Below are 14,270 nucleotides of genomic sequence, written 5' to 3' on the forward strand. Positions count from 1 at the left end.
GGATCCCCTTCAAAAAGTCATATCACGGGATCCAAATGCTCTAAACAGCACTAAAATTAGGATTTAACTATTTAAGTTTTATCGGAGGATCTTGGATCTTGTGTCCAATCCAAGTAAAAAATAAAAATAACAAATAAAATGCATATAGAATAAAGATAAAACAGTTAGATTGCATGTGCACATAGGTCCCGCACAAAGCAGGGAAACCGTCCTTGGTTGGAGTAATTGACTCCCGTTGCGTTACGGAACAATGCAGTCACGATCCACACATTAAGAGATTTTAAAAAGGTGCTATGTGCGTTAGGCGTCTCCCAGCTCGTCTTCCTTCTGGCCTGAAGATGTCGCTCTGTCACCTCCTATAAAACCGCCGCTGTGCGCGCGGGCGGGCGGGCGCGTGCGCGAGCGACGGGCGAGAGCGAGACGGAGCGCCTCTGTCTGCCTCCTCTCCGGTGGCGTTGCCTCCGTGTCGCTGCAGTGCTTTGCTGCGCTCCTTGCCTATCCGTCTTTCTTTCTTTCTTCTCCTCTTCCACACGCGGCTCATCTCTTCCTTCTTTCTCACCTGCGTCCCCCCGCATCTCCTTTCCCCTCTTCCCCGTTTCTTCCCCCCCTCCTCCCTGCGGATGCCTTTAGCCTCTCGCACCCCACCCGCACGCACTCAGCATCCCGGCAAATGGTCCTTCCATCCACAGCGACTGTGGACGCAGGACGCAGAGAAGAGGCGCACCTTTCCCTTTTTGATCTGATCTGAGCACCACTGCGGATTGACTTGGAAGAGAGGCGGATCGGGGGACCGTTGGGTAACGAGCAGAAGCTTGAAAGCGCGGCCAAAAATCTTATTTGGGTAAGTCATCGCGCTTATCTCCCAGCTGTATGAGATTGACTGGAAAGAAGCTGTCAGCTCAACACACGCGTGTGTTTGAGGTCTGCTGTTTGGTTCTCGCAGTCTGGAAATCCGACCTGAGTTCAGGATCATTTATTAAGGGTAATTTATAGACACTGCGTTTGCATGCATGGTGCTGTTTTTCTTTTCTGTTTTTTTTCTTCTTCTTGTAACAGCTTTGCTGTAAAACCTCTCTCGGTGAAATGCGTGCCAAACCTACTCAGATTGTTCAAGACACAAAATATTTTGGCTCCACATGGCCGCTGACCTAAATCTACAACTGGTTGTGCGTAAAAGTGCTCCGAAGCCTCAGAAGGACGCCATGTAAACAAAAGGGGGCAGCTTATTCATGCTCTTCCAGTTGACAAAATTCAGGTAAAAGCCTCTTTCATAGTTAGAAGTGATGTTGCTCAGAGCTTTAGAGTTCTGTGCTGTCGTACATGTTTGCACAGTTATTCTCACTTATGGCCGGGAAGTTTTGTGTGGATCTGTGGGTAGATTAAAGCAGAGCTTTGAATCTGTACCTTCACCCACTTTGCTTGTGGCTCTCTGATCAATAGACATTTCCAGGAGGGGGACTGAGCACTGGCAGTTTGTCAAGGGCATACAGTATATCTAGAAGATGTGGTGGCGGAGAGGAAGAGGAGGAGGATGAGGAGGGTTCAGCCGATGTGAGGGCATGGTGCAGGTCCACTGTTCAAACTGATGTATGTATATCTGGGATAGAGAGTGATTGACAGCTGACACACGGATACGGAAGGAGTGAAAACGGTGCCAGTGAAGTGTATTCTCCTTACTGGATCACACCGCTTTGTCTTTTTTTTTTTTCCCTGTGTTGGTACACACTTTGAGCCTGATATCTGCAGATAAAGCAACTTTCTCCCTGCCAGGTAAGCAGCTGTGAGACCAGGAGAATGCAGTCACGTTCGATTCTCCTCAAACTGACCTCTGCTGATGCCATAAGGGGACAGAGCTCCTCGGTCTCCTTAAAAACAGCATGTTGGCGCTTTCTTAGCACTTCAAGAGACGACCCTAATATTACCCCTTCCCCGAGCAACACGTCTTCAAGGAACTTCTGATTTATTATTATTTTTTTCTTATTGTTAAAAGGATAAGGAGCATTACAAAGGAGCCTATCACTGTGGGAACTGTCTCAACAATTCTCGTGCAATCGTTCTCCTTTAAACCACAGGCATAGACACTTCACCCTTTCTCCAAATTTCCTAAAGATTAGCTTCTTTTATGTCCCGTAAATGTCTCCAGTGGGCATGAAAAGCCTCGTCCTTCATCGCGGACACAGATTAAGCTAATTCACACAGCAGCGCAGGCCTAATGCCTAATCACTATGCTGCGCTGGCAGAACAGAACAGTCTTTCTACTGTGGCTGCCAGGGAGAAAGAGAGAGCGAGAGAGAGAGAGAAAGAAACAGAGTAAAAGAGGGAAGGAAGGCTTGCCGCCAGTGCCTATTGATCGGATGGAGGGGATACTGTCAGGCGACCACGGGATGGAGTGCTGACGACAGTCCAACGAGCCACTGTGATGAGCTGGCCCGGCAGTTGCTTTTACACACCGAATAATGCTGATGTTAGGGGAAGAGTTTAAATTATAGTTGTCCTCCAGAACAGGGTCAGGAAGGATTTGGAAAATGCTGCATTTTAGTCATGAACATGGATGTATTTAAGCGACAAAAGAAAAAAAAAAAAGAGTCAAACGTCAGGTTTGGTGTGTTGCTCTGATCATGACCAATCTTTTGTCAGGATTAAACCACATCTGGTCCTCAAGGCTGACTGTTTGTCAAGTCGGTAAACAGTGAGCTCAGTGTGAAATATTCAGTATTTCAGCCTTGATTTTTGCCCTTGAGGAACTGAAAGCAGCAGTAGAACTTTACTTATTTATTTATATTTTTGTAACCATATTATATTTAACTTGTGTTTACAAGACTAATAGGTTCGCAACTGTGCTCAAAGCTTTGAAATGACTGAACACCAACCTATAATTTTCAGTGTGACTTTTTGCCACATCAAGAACTTCTGGCATTCATTAAAAGCTTGGCCTTTAACCAAAGTTCAAAGAGGCCATATGGTTATCCTGCTTCAGTCGAGATACAAGCTTCCCTGCAACCTAATTTGATCTGGAAATACTCTTGAAACTTTCAAGTAAAAATAAAAAGCTAAAAAACTAGAAAAAAAAAAAAAAAAACTAGGTTGAAATATAAATAAGTGCAGTTACATCAATGAGATTTTAAAGCCACACGACAAATATTCACTCCTTTCATTGTGTCCGTACAACTTCTACAATCCAATCACGAAAGACTTTGACAGGAGAGTAAATGTTTAACGTTTTGATGCCGGCGAGCTGAGTTGTCTGCTTTTTGTTCTTTTATCTTTCTTCCAATGTTTCACTTTCGTGTGATGTTTTCTAGCCTGAGGCAGCTAGAAGGCATTTAATCCACGCTTGCAGACTTTATTGATTGCATATTCATGGGACTAGGCTGGATGCTAATTGGCAGCCACAATGTGATCTTTAATCAGATAAAGTGATACTTATGTTAGTCATGAGTGGCTAAAAAGGTTGGGTTATTTGTCACTGCTACAATGTTTGGATTACACTGAGCTATTAAAATATTACATTCATGATTTTTCACAAATGAAGACGTAAAAGCATATTTGAGTTCAGAGTTTCAGACTGATTTGCTATATTTGAGATTTTCAATCAAATTTGCCCATGTAGGTCATTGATAATAACTCAACCTATTCATGTTTACTTTACTGTTAATGTTCAGATTATTGGTTAAACAGTCAGTTCACACTGAGATAAGAGCCTTGATATTTAAAAGATAGACGGCAATGACATTTAAGATTCTGGACAGAAATGTACTTGCGCTCATCATATCGCTAATTTTGGGCTTTCTATGATGCATTTGGACTTATTTTTCCATAGTTTAACAACATGCAAAATCCACACATTTTGAAAAACAAAAACTTGAATCAATTGGTTTGAGATTATGGCAAAAGACTCAAATTAGTAGACAGAGAAACAATGCACTTTGTGTCTCTAACAGCAAGCGTATTTTTTATTATTTATTTAATTTTTTATTTTTTTTGCATAAGCCACAAATCTTCGATAGGGTTTAGGTTGGAACCTTTCCAGAAATAAATGCCTGACTTACCCATTCCGAAAGCAGTTTTGACTGTGTTTGGGATCCTTGTCCTGTAGGAATCAATCTGTAGTTTTCAACTTAGTTTATCTCTGATGAAAATAAGCAATTTGGAGGAAGTCACTCGTCTTCACAAGAACCGTTGGCACCTGAACAGAACGTCAAAATCACGCTGCCACCGCCATGCATGACGGCTGTTGCACAGTTCTCTGGTTTGAAAGCTTCACCTGTGAATCTCATTTTCAAGATGACCCCAACAACAAAAAACAATAAAAAGCTGACTCCTCTAAACATTCTTCTTGTCATAGTAGCTTAAACTTTGTCTCCTCTGACCACCAGACGTTTCTCTAGAACACATTTGCGTTGCCCACATGGGGCAGCTGCAAATTGCAGTTGTGCATGAAGGTGTTGATTGTGGAACATGCATGTCTTTGTTGGTCTTGCACCCTTCTCAGTTCAGGTTGATTTACACTTTACTTTGCTGTGAACTGTAGCCAATGGTACTGCAACATCCTCAAGTTTGACCATTCCTAAAATATCTGAGGCACAGGAAAGTTGGATGGGAATATCTTCTCCAACAGGACAATAATCTCAAACACACAAACAAACTACTTTTGGGATTAATAAAGAAGGTTGTCATTCTAAAGATGCATGGACTATATTTGAATGTCAGACTCATAACAGAAAACAAACTAATAAATGTTACCTAAGTGGAAAATTGTGAAATTTCACTTCAACTTACTAAGGGACATTTACCCAAACTGCATTTTTTTTCTTTAATCATTTTCTTGCAAGCAAATCTAAATTAGAATAAAACTTCTGCACTAAGTCTTACTGTTTAAAAGTTAAATATTATGATATTTTTCTACAAGCATACAGTTCAGATACAATTTGTGACATTCATGATTGATGAGTGTGTGGAAATTTCTGACCTGTACCGCACATATTTACACAAGATGATTACAGTGCATGTACAAATTACATTAAACCAACAAAAGAGTCATCAGCAAGAGGAGTGAGTCACTCCAGCTTTTCAGATAAGTTAGAAAACAAACAATATAATTCCAAGCTAAGAGCTTTAGCGAATGTAAGTTTATATCATTAAATAAATACAGGCACAGCCCCGTTACCTGTAATGTCGAGAATCAATCAGCTTGAAAGGATGCGTAAACAATACATTATTCGTACCTTAACGCTTTCAAAATGATGATTTCATAACGTGTCCAGAATAAACAGAACTTTGTGTAAATTTAATCTTTTAAAAACAGCTGACTGGAAATGTTTCTTCTTGTTAGTAAGCCTGCAGAAGGTTTTCAAAGGGCGGCTTGGTGAGACCACTAAAATCCTTAGGGTGGTACAAAAAGCAACAAGTGATAATATTTGACATGTGCATGATAAGATCCAACAACAATTTATCGGAAAATTTTAGATGTAATTCTACAAATTTCTACTATGTCCTAAACTACATGCTGTTGTTCTATTGCTCAGGAGAAGACTCACTTTTTGCTTGTGATTAATTTGTCGCTTGATCCATTGTGAGGCTTTTTTATCCCCAACTTCAGTAAAATTTGCTTAGGCCCATCCTCAACCTGACTTAAAAGGATTTGTGGGCATTTTTTGCTACAATATTTTTTTTCTTATTTGTGTATGAGAAATAAAGTAATGATAGAACTCTTAGATCAGTCAATGAAGATAAGATTCCTTTAGGTTTATTTTGTATGGCTGTATGCTCTTCCAACCAGCATGCTAACAATACAAAGAGACTTAATTCTAAAGCAGACTTTGGCACATTTGGTGAGTTGGAATGAAAAAAAATTCTCAGAGGTGAAGGAATGGACAATTGCAATTTAGCCATTTCTTTTTAATTGTTTAATTAAATTCAGATTGGAATTAACAAAAACTTAGTAAACATGTGTGATTGTATGGGATTGGTAAAATCTCTTTGAATGAAAAAGTAAGGCAGAAGCAGATGCTCCTCTTGTTCAGGTGTTTACGTGCCTGCTGCTTTCATGTGGCTATTTGAAAAATACTGCCAAATTTCTTTAGGAAATCAAACTTGAAGGACTTTTCCTTTCCTAGCTTTTAATCAGAGTGGATACAGATGCATTGCCAATTCATGGAGATGATCGCTGTTTTACCAGAACCCCTTGGTGACACTATTGATTATTTGTGGTGTACTGTTTAGATTTTTATTTTTTTCCCCCACAAAACACTTGGAGCCAGAGGCCCTGCCTTTTAAAGTGGACAGAGAATCCATAACATGTCAAAAGTCTTAAAATTTTCTGTGTCACTTTTCGCTTTTTGTGAGGAATTTGAAGTTACTGTAGGGACAGCAGTGCCATTTTTTTAACTTGGCAAATAACTTTTGTAAGCTTTCTGTCGATGTGACATGCGCTCCTCTTTTAGTGAGTGTCTGCTCCACTTATGTTTGCTCACCATCTGCTGACCTTTACTTTAAAGCCAGAAAAGATATGGAAACTGTTTGTCATATAAAAGGTCAGTGGGAAGTGTTATTAGGTTATGGCTGAGCAGAATGGATCATACGGCTGGCACATTGTGCCTGTGAAAAAAAACAAAAACAAAACACTTTTAGTCACTTTCAGACACTCGGTATGAATATTCCTGGCAGATAAAGTGCATGGGCAATAGCTACAGTACTCTTTTCCTGCAAAATTCTAAAAATATCTATCTCTAAAAGAGCTCCGTCACTTTTTTGTTGGGCCTTTAATCTTCTTTTCAGTCACGGGAGCATATTAGTTTTCAAGGAAACAAATAATGAGTTGTCCAGGGTTAACAATGCTTCGGATCGGCGTCTCACACAACGCATGTAGTTTGTAATATATTGCCTCGCTAGCACTGCAAGGTGGTAAAAAGGAAAAACTATTCAGGTGCCGTGTGTTGGGTTTCGCAGTGATTAATGAGAGGGACGTTAAGGAGCACAGCAGGAGGACAGCACAAAAATATGGAGGAGGCAGTGATGTGTCGGAACAAGCCCAGAAAAAGCAGCAATATGTGTCCGAGAGACAGAAAGGGAGAGAAGCAGACACACACAGAGCGAGGGGGCTGTGTGCATGCCTACCAGTGTGTCCCCTCTGCTGACTCTCCTCCCATCTTCTAATGAGCTTGCTGCAGATGGGACTCCCTCTGTCAGCCCAATTGCCCTCCTCTTTTCTCCTCCACTTCCTTATCCATCCTACATCCCTTCACTTTTTTTTTTTTTTAAACAAAGCAATGACATAAAGGAAGGAGGCAAAGCAGGACTTCGGATGTGGGCGATGGGTGGAAAAACAGCGGACGGACGGGGTGAACGATGCGGTTAAGTTAGGGAATTCTCTGGAAGTGGTGCGAAAACGGCTGTGAAAGAGTGATATTGAGGAGTGAAAGAGGCTTTTTATGCAATGAGGAGGAAAAGTAGCGGACAGGCTGGGCGACAGACAGAGAATCGTCGATATCAAGAAACAACGGCAACGTGTGAAAAGGAAGCAAAGGCAGCGGGATGTGACAAAGAAAACGACTGAACTGCAAATGTGTTCAAAACATGAAGAAGCAAAAAACAACAAAAAAAAAAGCTATTGATGAGTGTTTTTGTGCAGCCGGTCTTGCAGGACAAGCCGAATGCCCGTGGTTGCTTAGCCATGACATCATATATTTGCCTGTCACCCTGCACTTTTGAATCTGAATTAATAATTGGCTCAGCTATAGCCACGTCTGCCAGAGTTAATTGAGCATCAAAGAGAGATGGTTGCAGGAGCATAGATCAACTTGATTTTCCGGGCAAATGGCGGGATGTTGCCTAGAGTTGGTGTGTGTGTGCAGGGGTGGGCGTGCGTGGGGGTGTGTGAGTGAGCGTATGACTGCTGTGGTGACACATTTCTTAGTTTTGCTCATATGAATATGCATGATTGTGACCTTTTTATGTGTACTGAGATCTGTAATTGGATTTTAAACGTGGCCTAAGGTCAGAGCTTGTGTGTGCGAGTGCTGCGGCTTGTGTGCGTGCGGCGCCCTGCAAAAGTGTCACAGTCCCTTAAGGTTGTCCACAGTAAGTCTCAATTAATGAATCGAGTCGTCAAAAGTTTATTAACGGACTGTTTCAAATTTGATTTGATTTCTATTTTTGGCTTCAATTCACCACTTTGTGTTGATGCATCATGAAGAAATCCTAATGAAATGCATTTAAGTGTGTGGTGATAAAGATAGAGAGGGGAACAAAAAGCTGCAACTGATTTATTTTTAATTGTACTTTGCATGTGAGTTTGCATTATTTCCTCTCTAGATTTCATGCACACTCTTTACTTTTTATTGGAGCTTTTTTTTTGGGTGTGTAATCAAGTGACTTCTGAAGTGGATTGGTGGTGCTGATCTGGGTAAAGCGGCCTGTAAGCATGTGCTCACATCACCTTGTATCCTTATCCTTCATTTTCATAACAATAATAATAATAATAAAAAACGTGTGTTGAAGTTCAAAGTGGGTTTTTTTCTGTTTTTTTTGGGGGTTTTTTTTGCATTCTCTGTTGCCTGGAGTTGTCTGGATAGCTTCCTGACTGCCTCTCAGTTCATTTCTGGGAGATGATTACGCCTTCTCTTTCAGCATTATCCTCCTCTTTGACCCATCAGGTTAAATCTGTTTGTGAGAAAGCAATTAGGCTGCTTCCTCGGTGTGGCTGGTGTGCTCTAATTTTTACGGGCGCTGAAAAAAAAAAGGCACAGTTTGCAGCAAAATGCCAGAATTGAAAGGACCTTATGTGTTGGCTAATTAAAAAAAAAACCCACTGGAGCTGCTGTCTGAGGGACAGACAAGAAAGACTTGGCATAATGACATGTTACATGGCAAAAAAAGCAGCCTGGGTGTATTGTTGTCAGCCTCATCTCTAGTCGCAGCGGCAGCAACGTGGTATTATCCCGCTGGCTGGTCAAGTGAGTAATGATATGTTTGATGAGATATGAACACCTGTGCCTGAGTGTGCGTGGGTGAGCATGTGCGTGCTTCTTTTCCTGTCTTTTCTTTTAACCCACACGTCATTCCCGGCTTTATCTAAATAGGAGTAGTAAAAAAAAACAAAAAAAAAACACATTTACATAAAATCAAGACAGTCTACCCCAGTTGTGAGGCTGCAGCCAGCAGACTGGTGTCTCTGAGCATTTAGCTCCCAAGTGCTACCTGAAAGCTATAGAAAAGGATTAGCTGCTGCAGAGCTGAGCCAGATAGGCAGAAAGTAATATTAAGTAATAATTTAACTCTTCTTGTTGTTATTGTAAATATGCAAATGTTGCACATATGAGTTTCCCAGGAAGGGTAAGAAGAAGGAATCGGCTCTGTGCTTGTTTTTGTGACATTTATTAGATTGAGAGACATGAGGAGATATACTTGACATGCTGTCATTAGACTACCTACTGCACAGTTAAATTGAACAGTATAGCTGGTGTTCAGGACCACCGGTGGCAGGATGACTGTGATTGTCTGGCAGTCATAAATTGTTTACTGAAGATAGATTTTCTTCTTTTCTTAGTGCAATGTTTTGTTTTTTTCCTCTGCTCTGCACCTTGGGAATTTATAAATATTTATTCCTCATCTAGTTTCTTTGTATAATACATAATACATTTTTGTAGTTAAAGAATCTTTCTGACAGCGTGTATTATTTAGAGTTTCTGCATTGATTTGCTCATGATCTCAGAGGTGCTCTGACCCCACTTTTTCTTTTTCTTTGTCATTTAGACACATTTGAGGATTTTCAGAAATTATTAAACTTTTTAAGAATTTAAGTCAAAGTAAAATCCAGACTTTGGCTTCTGGCCGGAACATGCCCGTGCGCTTTATCTGATTGTCCAGTTGAAGAACCCAGGTCCATTTGCACTTAAGATTACAAACTGATGGCTGGACATTCTCCTTCAGGATTTTCAGGTTGAGAGGAGGTTTCGTGGTTCTATCAATTACAGCAACTTTTGGAGATATTCAAGATTTTATGCTTTTTGGTAAATCTGAGTCAGATTTGTTTGTTTTGTAAGCTTAAACATCCAGTATAGAAATTTGTCAAAATATAACCAGCCTGGATGGGTGGCGTCAGTTCAATATACAATCCAAGACTGACATCAGTATTGGATTGTATAGTTATATAACATTTTTACTTGTAAGAATTTACAGTCTATCAAAGGGTTTTTGCTATTGAGCCTCATCAAGAGTGAAATGTGTTTCTTTTTCCTCCCATTTGCACTACATAACCTTTAGCTGTAAAGTAAATCCAATTTGCACTGCAGGGCAAGTTTTCCTAAATAAAATATTTTTAAATTGATTTTCTTTTAAATCCTCACATGATGATGAAATAAGAAATAATTTGCAACAGGAATCGAGAGACCTTATTGAGTCTGTTCATGTAGTTCCAAAAAGAAGCCAGCAGAATTTTCTGAATTTATGCAAAGCAAATCGGCTAAAATTTGGCAACTGGGTTACGTTACATGAACGCAGTTGGTCTTTCCGTAAGTGTTCACAGCAATGCTTTTACCAATAAAATATGGTGTTGTCACTGGCGACAGTAACTCACTAAACTCCTTACCCGTTCCAGCAGATTGCAGCATATGTTTCAAACCAATTTTAGTGACTAGATCTAAGCAATTTAGTGGAAAAGATTGAGATTGTGGTGCTAATACTGCTAAATGTGACTCCAAAATAGTTGTATGCTATAAATACCATCAATTTAAACATTATTACGTCTTTTTAAAAAAAAAGAAAAATAAACTGTTCATTGTATGAAATTAAATCTTAAGTATCTTTTCAAACTGTCTACAACCACTATCATCCCCTGACAAACACTCACACAGAGTGATCTTCCTGTCTTAGAAGCTTCCAGTCAGCCAAGTGGGATAAATGCCTGGCCAGATGCCTGTGATCGAATCAGCTGCCCATCAGCAGCACTCTCAGATCCTTATCAGTTATGGCTACTTCCATTGCCAATCAAAGTCTTTCTCACATCTGGACCGATATGATGGGAATGATGGCAAGGGCAAGAATTGGAAAACGATAAGCACCAGACCACGTACGGATTGAGCTTTTTCATTTTTATTGCTCCGCATGATCTTATGAGTTCATTCAGGGGTGCAGATTAGTGTCCACTTGGATTCACAAAGACAAATATAGAAGGAGGCAGTCACCAAGTTAGGAAAAAGAAGAAAAAAGGATCCATAAAGAGGAACCACGTCCACCGGTAAAACCCGGATCACATAGAGAAGAGGATTTAGCTGCGAGAGTTATAGCGCATCTAAAAGAAGAACAGCAGCTGAAATAATGTTTTGACCATGGGGTGTTTTATTAGTGCGCTTATTGATGTGTGTTGACAGTGGAGAGATACACCCGCAGCCGAGCCTCGGCTCCTGCTGTCCACATTATTCGATTTCATTTCACAGTCTCTGAGCTAACAAAGGCAGCTTTTCTCTTCAGCTACACAGTGTGCTTGTTCAGTGCAAAGCCCATGTCAGTGTGAGCTGCATATACACCGTCCTGGCATTCAGCATTTTTATTTATTCTCAGCTCCTCCCGGGGCAGCCTTTGTTACATACAGCTGCTCACCTGACAACAAAACCGGCTCTGTTAACTCAGCACTATTAGATGTGGTGTCCTCCTTTTGGAGGAATCCAGATTGAAATGGAGCCGCAGCTCATATAGGTTGCATGGACATACAAACAGCTTTACGCAATAATAAACTATTGATGAAAGCATTTGCATTGTCCGTATGCTGCTCCCAGTCAGAAACAATGAATCATAGCCGCGAGGTGGCTCAAAGCGCTGTCGATCATGCTCATGTACGCCCTTCTCAGTGGTGGATAAAGGTGTATGACATCATAACAAGTTTGGTTTGCAAACCTTGTCCATTTGTGCACCTAACCGTGCAGCACCGTATGACCATTTTTACAGTTAAATCAATTAAATAAAGGCAACATTATATAAACAGACGTTACTAAATGTCTGTTTTTTGACAGGTCTCTAAGGAGTTGACATGCACATAAGTTGCTTTGACATCTGTCATGGTGGAGTGGGAGTGGGTCAGTGTTTTGCAAGCTTGAAGTCAGAGCTGGCCCCAGGCATAAGCAAACCACCTCGCACCCCCTCCCGACGCCATCAGAGGGCTCCAGTGGGTGCTTGAATTATAACTCGGATGATAAAATCTGTATGGAAGCACTATTAATGGGGGTGATATCCTTAACAGGAAGAGACCCTAGTTCAATATTCTGCTTTAGGCCCAATAAGACTTCAGGCCAGCCCTGCTAGAAATGAAAGGTTTGAAGTAATGAATTAGGTTAATTAAGGTTATGGATTGCTAAGTAAAGTTGGGCCAGTAATTCTGTGTTGATTGTTAGAGGGATTTACGTCTTGAGCTGACCTACTTATTCCTTACACCAGATTGCTGTCAAATCTAGTTCCAAATCAGAAGGGATAACTTTTGATTAAGAATGTTAAGAACTCAGAACAGTGGAGATACCTCTTTTTTTGTACCAAATAGCTTAGAAATACCACCGGCTTGTTCCCCTTTTAGTTCTCCTGCGTGGGTTATGCAGATTTCAATCAGAGCCAGATTATAGAATGGCAAGCTCACATTGACTTCACTCGTCTGGATTCCGTGGGCTGCATGTGCAGTGTATAATTCATCAAGTGACTCCCCGTTTATGTTACCCGCATATAAATTAACTTTGGTAATGTGCAGCTCATGAATTTCTAACGACGTGTGTACATGACAACATGACAGATGTGCATCAGTTCTGCTGTCTCTTGCATGTGAGCAGTGAAGGGAAAAATATTTGGTGTCGCCATCAAATTTCAAGAAAAATAGAAAATGAAACAGACCAGTGACTTATTGTTAAAATTTTATACAGTAGAGCTGCTACATACTGCTGGGACCACCAATTATCGCTGGAATCTGTTGATCTGATCAGTACATTTTGTAGCAGACACCAAGAATAGAAGAGGTCTGCGAGGGCGCGTCTGAGCTTTTAGTGTTCGATGGTAAAAGACTTGACAGAAGCTCCACTGATCCACATAAGAGCAGAAATACTGATTTGATAATCATAGCCAAAGACTAGCTCAGTGGAAGAGTGATAGGGTGACTATTTTAATTGTAATTCTTGAGTTTTCGTGTGCTGCAGTCAACACATCTGCATGTGTAAAGTTTATAACTTAAGATTTCTCATTTTTGAATGCGTTCCAGATAAACCAGATAAATCTGCTTCAACTGAAAAGCTTTAGTCATTTGGTAAGACAAGAAGCCCCGTGCTGCCATTTAGACCAATTAGGCTCAAAATCTGCTGTGTTTGGGCCTGTGCCAGAAATTTGGAGCAAAGTCTCTATATGTCTAAGAAAGGCCTTCAAAGGGATTGAGGAAAAAAGGGCTTGCTGATCCCCCACCAACAAAATATTGCTGAGAAATGGTGACGCTCACGCAGAGACACAAGCGCACCATTTCTGTCACTCTATTGTCTCTTTTTCTCCTCTGGCTTTTTCTCTGCGGATTGTAGGCAGACAAGTTGATACAAACTCAAAAACCGAGAGACAAACAATTGATCATAAGAGCAACAAAAAATACGCCCGGCAGTCGAGACCTAAAGCACACACACACACACACACGCTCAGAAACAAACTACAAAATTCAAAGAGCCAGAAAAGTCCAAACTGGATTGCACTTGGACTGATTTTGACTGTATGCAGTTGGGTTTTAATTGGAGCTCTTTTCTTTTTCAGTAAAGGCTGTATGGGATAACTTTTCTTGTGAACTTGCACAATATAAATATTGTGCTACTAAATAGATTTAGTAACAGAGAGTTTTAGAGTGTAGTTCACTGCTGCTGTGGGTTTGCTTGTGTGATTGTAGTCCTGATAATCAGACCTGTTCTGCGACATGAGATGATGGAAGATGTTTTTACAGTGGGGCCTCTGGCTCAGAAAGATTTGTTTTTCTTTTTTTATTCTAAGGTAGACTATATTTTTCTCCATTAGATGAAAATAAAATGATATTGATTTCACAGACACTGCAAGCAAGCCTGGGGATTACTTTTATTGCAGGTGGGCTACCTAATCTGTATCATTACTCTCTGTGGATGGTCAGTATTAGTGTTTCCACAAAAGCTCACTTTTAAATGACAGTAATTTTCACTGTGTGGCTTTTGCCATTTATAAATCCCATTGGGTCCGAGTCTGTTTTAAAGTGATGCATTTTGCACCAGCATTTTACTGCACTTGCTCAAGATGTT

The 14,270-nt window shown here is 40.6% G+C and overlaps 1 protein-coding gene across 1 annotated transcript in view; it reads left to right on the forward strand.

Annotated features, from left to right (window-relative positions):
- Nucleotides 1-417: 417 nt before the first annotated feature.
- The window catches only part of ctnnd2a (catenin (cadherin-associated protein), delta 2a), a 219,605-nt gene continuing 205,752 nt past the window's right edge, over nucleotides 418-14,270 (forward strand). The window contains 1 exon segment of the mRNA XM_032551622.1: nucleotides 418-841. The gene's annotated coding sequence lies outside the window, so the exon portion shown is untranslated.

This window comes from Xiphophorus hellerii, chromosome 21 (assembly GCF_003331165.1).
Source record: "Xiphophorus hellerii strain 12219 chromosome 21, Xiphophorus_hellerii-4.1, whole genome shotgun sequence".
NCBI lineage: Eukaryota > Metazoa > Chordata > Actinopteri > Cyprinodontiformes > Poeciliidae > Xiphophorus > Xiphophorus hellerii.